Here is an 11,237-nt window from a genome sequence, read left to right as displayed (position 1 = left end):
AGAAGATTGACAAGGGAAGGGAGGAGGGAGGGACAGAGGGAAGGGAGGGGGAGAGGGGACAGGAGAGACTTGGGGGGGCTCCTATATGTGACTTGTCAAATCACCAGCTGAAGTCCACATTGATGGTTCCTGTGGGAGAAGAAGCAAATAAAAGCATGAGGTACGTAATATATTTGAAAATAAATTCCTACAAGCATCCAATCAGTAGCGTTTGTTATAGTCAAAACATGCTGTTAACCCTGATGGTTGACCTCCAAAAACACTTAATGCTTCTTCAAACAGGTCTTCATCAACATCCATCACGCAAAAAAAGAAACCAACTTCAACAGCAACAAAAAACATTAATCACGAGCAAAAGGTAACTGCACGCAGACTATTTTCAGAAGCTGCAAGATTCCTCTGTACATAACCGAGGTCAAAGATTCATTCTCTCGTGGCTCACACACAGATGAAGAGGAGAGAGGAGAGCTGGAGTGTCATTCAGGACATATGCTCAATGTAGTTACTGTACGTCTGGTCCAAGCCTTGGTACTAAGGACGAGCATCAGCGTTGTGCCTTCATCCAGCGTCTCAGATCCAAGTAAGGCATTTTCCAGGATAAACTTCTCTTCTTATACACAGGCCACAGCTCAGTGTGTGTGTGTGTGTGTGTGTGTGTGTGTGTGTGTGTGTGTGTGTGTGTGTGTGGGGGGCGGGTGGCTAGAGTCTACGGAGAGCACCCGTGCCTTGCCGATGGTCCCAACAGCCACCCTGTCTCTCCCAACCCTTCAGCACTGTCACATGGGGGGCTCACTCAGCATAAGAGGGATTATAGTTGAGTGGGGAGCATTACATAACATTGTAAGAGCCCCCTGTGCATGTGTCGAGGTTTCTCAAATAGCAGCCTTAGAATTGCACAAAGCATTGTTTTCAAACCACTAGGCAGATAGGGGTAGGTGTGGGCTATACATAACCAATGTGTGGGTGGCGTGAGTTGCAGAATTCTGCTTTTGACCGCTAAGGGAAGAACAGCTCTCCAAAGCCAAGCAAGAACAAAACAAGATCATGACAGTACAGACTGTCAGCTAAGGTGACACATTAACTAAAGAAGAGGAGTCAATAAGGAAACAGAGAATTCTTCTGTAAAAACATTACTGATGGCACACACAAAGAAGCAAATTTCTGAATATTTGTAAAGATAAACTGGTAGCTTCAGTCCTTGGAGTAGAAAACAATTAACACTTTGGTAGGTTGTTTTTATATTCTCCAACGGGGATATGTAGCATTTTAGAAAAGAGCTCCATACCTAATAATAAAAAAAAAATAATAATAATTTAACAATAGATTAAAAGTCTAGTTAATAAAGGGATAGTTCAGTCTGTATTCCGATACAGCAAATGAAAACACAGTGGACAGGATCTTCGCTCACCAAGCTCACCATGCTTATGAGACTGTACTGTGCTGTATGTGTGACGGTGGACAACAACACCATCCTGGCTTTTAAATGTGACTACACAGCATTACATAACCCCAATATTCACTCTTTTCTGACCTACGGCAGCAACTGGACCTTTCTCTGGCACCCGGCCACTCTGTGTAATCACACTAATATTCCCACTGCGTCACTTATCCAGTGAACAAAGGCCAGCTTTGGTGAGACTCCGCCAAGGGCTTTGGTCCACCACCTATTAAGTGTTAGCACCCACAACTCCCCAGTGAAGCCACATTCACCTAATAAGCTTGCTGGTGCACTGCCAGGACAAGGATGACACCTGTCTAACTTCTCAACCTGGAGCAGGTGCTTACTAACCGACTGGGAGGTGTTTTTGTTAAAAGAAGGTAATATAGTCTTCTATACATTTTTCATATAACATCTTAGAAGAACAATGCATTGACAAAATCGGAGCAGAACGCCACATATTGCTGAAAATAACTGCACTCTTGGGAATGGCTGAGATAAAACTAGGCTAGCCTGGAGAGGCCCAGAGAAAAGCCTACGGCTCAGGAGCCCGAGAGGCCTCTAGATGTTAGTGACAAGCTTTAGAGGGGAAGGTCACAGTACCCATCCTTGTTGACAGTGTTGATGATAAACAGCTTTACAATCTACTTGAGGCATGGTTCAACAATATGGCAACAGAATGAATGTGGGTTGCAACTGATGCTGCAACAAACTTCTGAGTTTTTCTGTACGTACCTACATGTGTGTGTATATACACTGTACATACAGTATATGCATACATACGTACATATATACATACTGGGCCTGTGCCATTTAAATATCAGGAATGTATGACATTCCGTGTTTGTATTTATTAATATATATCAATTTCTCAAATGTGGGATATATTGTCAACATGGTGGTTGATAATACATGTTGCCTTGCAGTGAGAGACAAGCCAGGATAAAAACGTTTAAAAGAGACAAAAACATTAAAAATAAATTCTTGTTTTTACAGTTCTATGTTTATTTTAGTTACAGCTTTGCCATTTCCACAATCTGTTAAATAAACCATTTTTCATGTTTATTTTCAATATATTGCTTTTAGTAAAATCTGAAAATCTTGCGGCATTTTTTTTCCAGTATCTGCCTCTCCTTTTCTAGCTCATGGGAGCAACATCCAGACGGACACACCCAAACTGCCTCCCACAAAAATGTGTTTGTTTGGCATTTTGTCTTTGTTTATTAGCAGTGACAGTTGGGATGTGGATACTTAAAGTTGATAACACAGCACACACATATTTATGTATTGTGGCTGTGGCTTAGATTTAGTATGCAATATCTTCTTCTTTAATGCTACTATAGATTGTGTCTGACTACTCCACAAATATAATCAACATGTCTGCTTTACAGCAGTATTGCAGACACAGACCTGAAAATGCCCTAATGCCAGATGGTTGAAACCTCTGACTCTTTCCTTTGTGACTGATGCAGATGCTTTGCACAGCATAGGACCTGTAATGTACCAGCAGCTTCAAGAGAGTACTGGCAACATGCTTGACCCAGAAAAAAAGCACTCACACTCACACTCACACTCACACACACACACACACACACCCACACACACCCACACACACAGCTTAAAAATAGCCCAGTCACAATAATCCTAGCATACGCAAGCAGAGTGCTTGACGTTGTTTGTTCAGAGAATATGCTCATTCCCTTCTAAAAATACAGTCTCTGCCCCCCTCTAGGCAGTGACGCAATAGCAGCACACGCCACTGCACAGCGCTCATCACAAAGCAGCCTCCAATGTTCCTGCTCCTATTTTGACCAAACTGAAACCAATAATAACTTCAAGATACTTTGAGTAGGACTGTGTTTTGTACCTCTGCCCACCACCGCTTTCTTAGCCTGTTAAACGTCTGGCCAGCTGTGGCAGAACTGTGCACCCTGAGGTGTATAATGCTACAACTACCTCATCTGTAACCCTCACAGAAGGTGTGAAGAACCATCAGCGGTACTAAACAATCCTCCAAGCGAGGGTAATCTATTTCAAAACTGAATTGAACAAGAACACTGAACAGCAGCTAAATGCTTCTTCAGTGGCACAGCTCTGACAATCTATCATCAGCGTCAATCCAGTGGAACTTTCCAGATAACGTGACGCTTAATACTACAGGAGCCGTAAGGACGGTGCCTGTAAACACAGCTACATCTGTGCGACTCCTAGAGCCGGCATAAACAAACAAGCGCTCAAAGATGTGCACATCTGCTCACTTCTAAACAGGGATAAGTGTCTGACCTAAACAGATGAAACCTGCTTACTCCACAAAGCAAAGACTGGATTATCCGTCACAGACCAGAGGCTCTCGCTTCCGCCCAAACATTAAATATACCTTTCACTCTGAGATCCATTTTCCTTGCCACCCCAGGCTGTCCTGTACCATAATAATGGAAAGTGGCATTACTACCTCTGTCTGAAGGTGCAACATATAGTTTAGGATTATACAGCAGACAGGTGGACCACGGGACAGAGAGCAACAGATGGGCCTAGCTGTCGCCATGAAGCAGAATACTAGGAGGGAGGTGTTTCCTCACAGGAGGCTTTTTCCCAAATGCCACAATGGTGGTGCTCCGTTAAATTTAGCCCTGTTTTAGAGAAGACCACTTTGAGGTGGAGCAACAGAGGAGGTGGTGAATCCCAGAGGAGCTAGAGGAGGGGGAGCAGGGGTTCCCTCATGACTGACCCCAGACAAGACCCCGTTAAAATACAAGTGGAAAATGTTAGCCCCTGGACTGCCTAAAATACCATAGATCAGTTTCACACAGCGTTGCAGAGACAATTTCAGCTATGACAACCGCCGCAAACACAGCCTCTGCCTGCGACAAGAACCCTTGATTGAGTTGATGGGCTTATCCACCAATCCAGTTAAAATGTCAAAAGGCTTAAGACAATGCTGTTCGTGCTGGACTGTGTGCGCTCTGTGGCCAGAGCAAGGGAGTTTACCATCCACCTGCAATGACCAGAGAGACCATGAAGCACATTTCAAACAAGCATACTGTACAAAGATTAGATCTCTGTGTCCACTGGAGTATCTATTAAGGGCAAAAGATGAAGCATCATTAATCGGGGTATAACTGAGATAAATATAAACTATGTGATACAGATTACTGAATTCAAAATTGATTTACACCTTACAAAATCTGCCCCCTTTGGGCTTAATGAAGAAAATCCATTCTTCCCTCCACACTGAGGTGTTAAACGGTAACTTGAGGAGCTTCAACTTTAATCTATACCACATCTGTGAATGTGCAGGGTATTAATCAAACTGTTTGCCCTTGATACAAGATATTTTTATCTTTAACCTTTTTAAATACTCCATGGGACAACGACTATAATATTTCTATACAGTACACAGGTGCAGTTTGGGTGGAGGCCATCTGACAAAGACTATGTTTTGCTTTGTTTGACTTCAATAAAGCACAGAAGGGGTGAGCAAACATTTATCTTTTCTCCATATTTAAAAAGTGGTCAGGATGGTTTGTATGCTGTACTACACAGTGCACAACTAGAAAGAATTGAAGAGCAAAAGCTGGGAAAACATTTTGGGTGATTCATCATTAAGTCTGTATAACAGGCTCACTTTGAACTGAGGCTGAGCTAACAAAACAGACAAATGAGAGATCAGATCAAAGATGAGGGCACCACTAGTAACCAGCAATGCCATTAGCAAGCAGAGTATTACGATGAAAATCACAAAAGTGGTGCGTCATCTTGTGCCACATACAGTAAATACAGTAAGCTCCCATGATGCGTCTTGAAACAAGGTCATCACTCTTTCTGTGCCTCAGCCCCATGCTCCTCCACAGGCTAAGAAGGTGGGATGCGCAACCTGCCCTTGTTCTTTACTCATCATCGCAGTACAAGGGGAAAGCTAAAAATACTCGACACTGTGTGACCATCTCCTTCATTGTGTTCCTCCTCCTTGTCCTCTTCCTCCTACAGTAGCCGTGCAAGTAAGAACTGCTTCTAAAAATGATCCTCATTTACATGGAGAAAGAGCCATGAGGAAAGCAGAACTTTGCGAAGACCACTGCAGCGCAAGAGATTTTAAAAAAACATCCACTTCCACTAACTGTGAGTTTTAGTCAGCATATGGATTATTCTTCACATTTTTTGTAAAAGATAAATCCAAAGCATGTCACAACTAATCATTTATTGCTTGAAAATGTCAGATGGAGCAATAAATTATTATAAAAGAAAGCAACACCTGAAATATAGCTGTTGCAATGATCAGCTATTGTTGTTCTTTCTAACTAACTAATATATAGCTGGATATTGAGTTTTATTAAAATAGCTGCACAAAATCTCATTGCAAACATGAACTCACTCCAAGGCAGATCAGTGAACCTCGCTACATCTGAAGCTTTGAACCAATGGAAAATAAGTAAAGTTTAGATTAGATACCCCCAAAGCATGTAATTAAAATTCTACATAAATAAATCTGGTGCCCAGTGACTGCTGAGAACTTTAAGCTGCTTTAATAAGTGGAGCCATTGTTTTCTTATGCCTCAGTGGTGCTCATCAGCCCACTGTTTTCCAAAACGGGCCTGTTACATACCAACTTTATCTCTAATCACCACCACGCTTCACTCTGAAATCCAAAATTAGATGACCTTATATGCAAATTACACTTGGATTAATGAGTTACGTGCCAAGGTTAAATGAGGATATCCCCTCGCTGTCATTCTCTCAAAGCACTCAGACAGCCTGAATCAACTACGCAGAGAGCAGTCTTATGTAACTCGGACAGATACAGAAAAGGAAAGCATCCCTACTCTAGCATTTGTTCATCCCATTAGCTAATTCATGTAGCCTACAGAACCTAAGGCAGGAAATGTTTCTGTAGATTTAGACAAACATCTCCATCAGCCCCTCTACGACAGTTTGGAAGCAACAAGCTGCTGATTTAAATCAAGGCCTTCTTGCTAATGTCGAGTCTATTGCTGAGTGCTTGCTCACCACTGACAGCACAAAAGCTTGGCACAAAGGCTTGAAGGAATAACAACTAATGGATTTCCAGCATCAGTGCCACTAGCAATCTCTCACAATAGTGCAAAGTGGCTTTGACAATATGAAATACTACAGTGATGTAGCTGCGACTTGTTATTGCAGTGAGACGACACAGACATCATCAGTCTCTGGCAGAATGCAAGCAGGTCCTCATGTATCAGATATTCAAACTGCATGATTTGACTGACAATCAACCAGTTTGTAATAACTCAAAAGGAGTTCAGGGTAGGCATTTGACATGAAAAGTAAAAAAGAAATATTGAATGTAAATTAAGTAAGTGTAATAAGTCTAACTTATGTTACTAATAGGATGCTTTTCTAACATTTGGAAACTGAAGGTTCCAGGATGAAGCTCTGACAGCAAAAGCCTTACACAAAGAGTCTGTCTGTAGTGCAAAGCACATGTTATGTTTTACATTTTAGAAAATACTGGCAGTTTTGTGGCCTTTGGAATATGGAATATAGTTGAATCATCTAAAATCAAAAGGTAAATGTAAAGAGAAATAATTTTGCCCTGTCTATTGAGTCTTTTTCCCACAGACTCATTAGTACTCTGATAACTGGTAATGCAACTTTTTTGAATAACTATGTCGAAGAAAAGAAATGAAATGGATTATACTCCACAAAACTTGTGAAGAAAAATGTTTTGCCTGAGGCCAAAATGTATTCCCTTTCCTGCCCCTTTATCCTCTTCATCATTGCTTAAACAGGGGGTTACCATGGAGACACAGAGGGCCCTTTCCTTATTGGTTGCCAAGATGAAGTCAGAGTGACGAGGAAAGTAGAGACCAGATGCTGCTGGGGCCGATACTTCTTTCTCCTATTTCTTGTGTCTCCACTTTCACTTTTGTCGGTCTCTGTTCATCCCCACCACGGCTCATTTACACTGCACTCTTGTTTCTGTCTTCTGGCTACAGCGACAGCCTGTCTAATATATTGTCAACCTAAATAAATGCTACTGTGATATGTACTGTAGGTGACAATTCTCTATATAACAAATGCAGGATAAAAAAAAAACATTGGTAGGCATGATACACATTGGCTAAGGCACAGGCCTAAATATAGTGGGCTATATGTGGGCTTCACAGATCTAACATGCTGGTTTAAAAGTACTTTGTGTTTACTGCTAATACTGTACTTTGGTTAAAAGTAATGTCAAGAGCCCACTGCTATTAGCACCACTTGGAGGGCTAAAAATGCCCTACGCAAATATGATGCAAGTTCTCTTCATGTAGTTTAAAATTAACCTAGTAGACCACTAATAGGTCCCTTTTCAACAATCTAGTGTGAGGGAGAAGAATGTGCAGAAACACAGGAGAATACCAATATTCAATTTATTGAATCCTTGGGAATAAATTGGTCTTCATGCCCCAATTTCTCATGCTCTAGTAGCTGAGAGGAAAATGGATCTGAAAACTGAAGTGAATTGGGGACAGAGGAATAGAAAAATATGCAAGCATCAGACAAATGTATATTAGAGGAACAGTGAGAAACTAGGAGAGGGAAGTTGAAATAGTGTTTAATCTGCGGTTTTTATTGGACACAATAACTACTGTTTTTTTATGTTTCATCCAGAGGGATTTCAGTTTAGGAGAGAACAGGTAAACCCTTCACAGGTACAGTAATATAAAACTAACCTCTTGTTTAGACTGCTAAAGTCCCAGACCAGTAAATTCATAAAAGGAAGGAAGAAGCAAACTCTGATCTTAACACAACAACCCCAATCTGTCTCAGCTATTGCTTTTATACTGTGATATTTTATCAGTTTCTGATATATTCTGGTTTAAAGAAATTTGAATCAATGAGTCATCAGTAGAATGAGTAGGACCGTGTTCATTTGGAGGAGACCATGCATCAAGGCAAATTAACTGTCAATGATAAGAAAGCTGCTCATGAAAAGCTGAGGCCGTCTGCTGCCCTTTGGTGAAATACCTCTAACCCTCTTGTGCAGCACGAATAATGCAGGCTTCCCAAAAGTGTTCTACCCAGTGACCAAAGACAGAAGCTGTCTCTCTTACTGACCATAAAAGGCCATTTTCAAAGATGCTCATGGTCCTATGACTTTGGCTAACATTTCAATGGGTGCGGAGGTCAGGTTTGCAGCTCTGTGGCTTTATCACCTTGGGATTTTCTTATCAGAGCCAGAGCCTATAAAAACTAGAAACTCTCTATCAATCTTATACCATAAAGGATTCTGACATCTCTCTCACACAGAGACACACCACTCTGAATGGAGATGTGGGGCTTTGTCAGGGAAGCAAAGAATGGGCATAATACAGAGAGACTTTACAGTAAAAGCCTGTACACTGGGAGGAAAAAAGGGAAAGAGGTGAGGGGCAGCGAAGGGGGGGTGGGGGGCGGTGGGCTTAGGGTCTGAAGGAGTCTATTTATAGCCTCAGAGAAATCAGGTGTCTGCAGCCAATGGAAAACAAAGGGGAGCGTGGGTAAAGTGACATGAAGCAGCACTGTCGCTTTCATTTTACATGATCCATGTGATTCAGAGAGCGCTGCAAGGGTTGGGGTGGGGTAAAACAAATTCACAAACAAATATGAAATGGCATTGACACATTTCAAGTTTTGCTAAATTCTGCATTATTATCAGACATCAGTAGGTTCCCTGTTACCGTTTTATTTTGCCGTTTCCCAAACAACTCCTACAACCTGGTGTTGTGCAGTATAAGTCCTTGGTATAGCATATGTGGTCCATACTGACATGAAACACAAGAGGAATGTGATTCATCGACTTTTATGGTCAGCAACTGCTTCACAATTAATGTGGACACATTGACTGGGTGGTGCAAGCAGCACTTCTGATTCTCAGCAGACTATGCTCCTTTCAGATTAGATTAGATAATACATCATCTACTGGGATTCAGGACGTTGCCTCATAGAAGCAGGTATTGTTGCACCTTTCTGCTTAAGAGCCAAGAAGATTCCTGGTAGAGACGGTGTGTGTCGGAGAGCCTGGATTGCACCTTGTGCACAAGCCTGATAAATATCACCATAAAACAACACCCCCTTCACTGTCAGGATGCACGTAACAGACTTCATTCCTCTTCCATAAAATTAAACTCAAGTAAGGACACAGGAAGGTGGTCGACTGCTATAAAAAGACCCCAGCTCTCCATTGGAGTCCGCTCACATTGACAGAAAAACTGGTGTCCAAAGGGACAGGGACATAGAGCAGACACGCACAAAACGTTTGTCTTTGTCTCATTTTCCAGACAACGCCACTTTAGGGGCATTAGCAGTGATGTGCCATTCATCAGCTGGATCATCAGGGATGGGTTGGGACAGGTTGTACCCCTGTTGTCCCTGTCAACAGCTCAAAACCAACATCAGCATCACCTGCTTTGTTCAAGGGAGCTGGGGTGGGAGGGAGGGTAGGGGAAGAAGGACACAATCCGTGGAGCTCGGGGTGCAGAGAAAACACAATGTTCCATTCAGTGCTTGGCTGGCACCCAGATACATGATGGAGGCTCATCTGAAATACTGTCATGATGCCTGATTGTCCGCTCAAGATGAATTAAAAGAAAAATTAGACCTTCAGATAACCAGCCAGCTGGCAATGCGTCCCTATACTCCCCTAAGAGGACATGTTATTCAAGATTGCTTCAAACCCCTTACGGCTGCCTAAACAGTTGAAGAGGCACCCATACTAATCTTTGGTTTCCACAAATATGTTGCTGGGTAGTGAAATTGTGTAAACTTCCTTTGGGGAACTCTGAGAAATTCTAATGAGAAGCTGGAGGAACTCGGGTGAGCTCTTTTTTCAGGAATGGTTCACATTTTTTATGCTTTACATAAAAATTCATTAAAATACTAATTACAAAAAAACAATAAAAATAACGAATCGCATATTAGCCTCAAAGGGCTTTATAATCTTAGCAACATCTTAACAATGTACAACACCCTCTATTCTTAAACCCAGGCTACATGATCAGCACATGCTTCTTTTGTATTTCAACTATCTTGAATCATGACAGAAAGTTGATCTGTGACATGGATGCACAGGCAGATCAGTGAACTTGGTAGCTCTGCCTTTTCCTCAAAGGGTGTTAGGCAGATGCAACAAATGATATTCGTGTTGCTGCCCACCACCACACACAACTGCAGAAAAAAAAAACATATACAGGCTATTGGAAGATATGGTTTACAGAATATCTGTAAATGTATCAGCCCAAAAAATCCATAAAATCAGCAGGTTCCACCATTTTATTTTGCCGTTTCCCAAACAACTCCTAGAACCTGGTGTTGTGCAGTATAAGTCCTTGTGTGTGTGCAGTGCAGTGAATAAATCAACAAACAGGAAGTAATGTTCCTCATCTATCCATCATCATTATCCAATTCCAAAGCAGACATCAGGCTGATCGTGGCAATGTGTCAGCTGAGTACTGGGGACCCACACAGTTCATTTGAATGGAAAATTCCAGTCACATCTGTTATCATCCTTCCTGACTGTTCAAATCATATTTGTATTTCATGACAAAACATTTATGCTTATCCTTAAACCCTTCATCATATTATGTTAACATTTAAGAGAATTCCACATATCTGACAGACAAACCTTGAACAACCGTCCGGACTTTTACCCAGGGCCACTTCCTGCTCTAGCACTGCTTAATAAACAACATCAGCCATGTCCTCTGATAGACAATAAATAAAGACCAAAGGATATATTTATAAAGCTGCTTTGGTGATTATTACACACTTAATTTCAGCGTGATGTTAAAAGTTCTGAACA

This window comes from Enoplosus armatus, chromosome 4 (assembly GCF_043641665.1).
Source record: "Enoplosus armatus isolate fEnoArm2 chromosome 4, fEnoArm2.hap1, whole genome shotgun sequence".
NCBI lineage: Eukaryota > Metazoa > Chordata > Actinopteri > Centrarchiformes > Enoplosidae > Enoplosus > Enoplosus armatus.
This window is presented reverse-complemented; position numbering follows the sequence as displayed.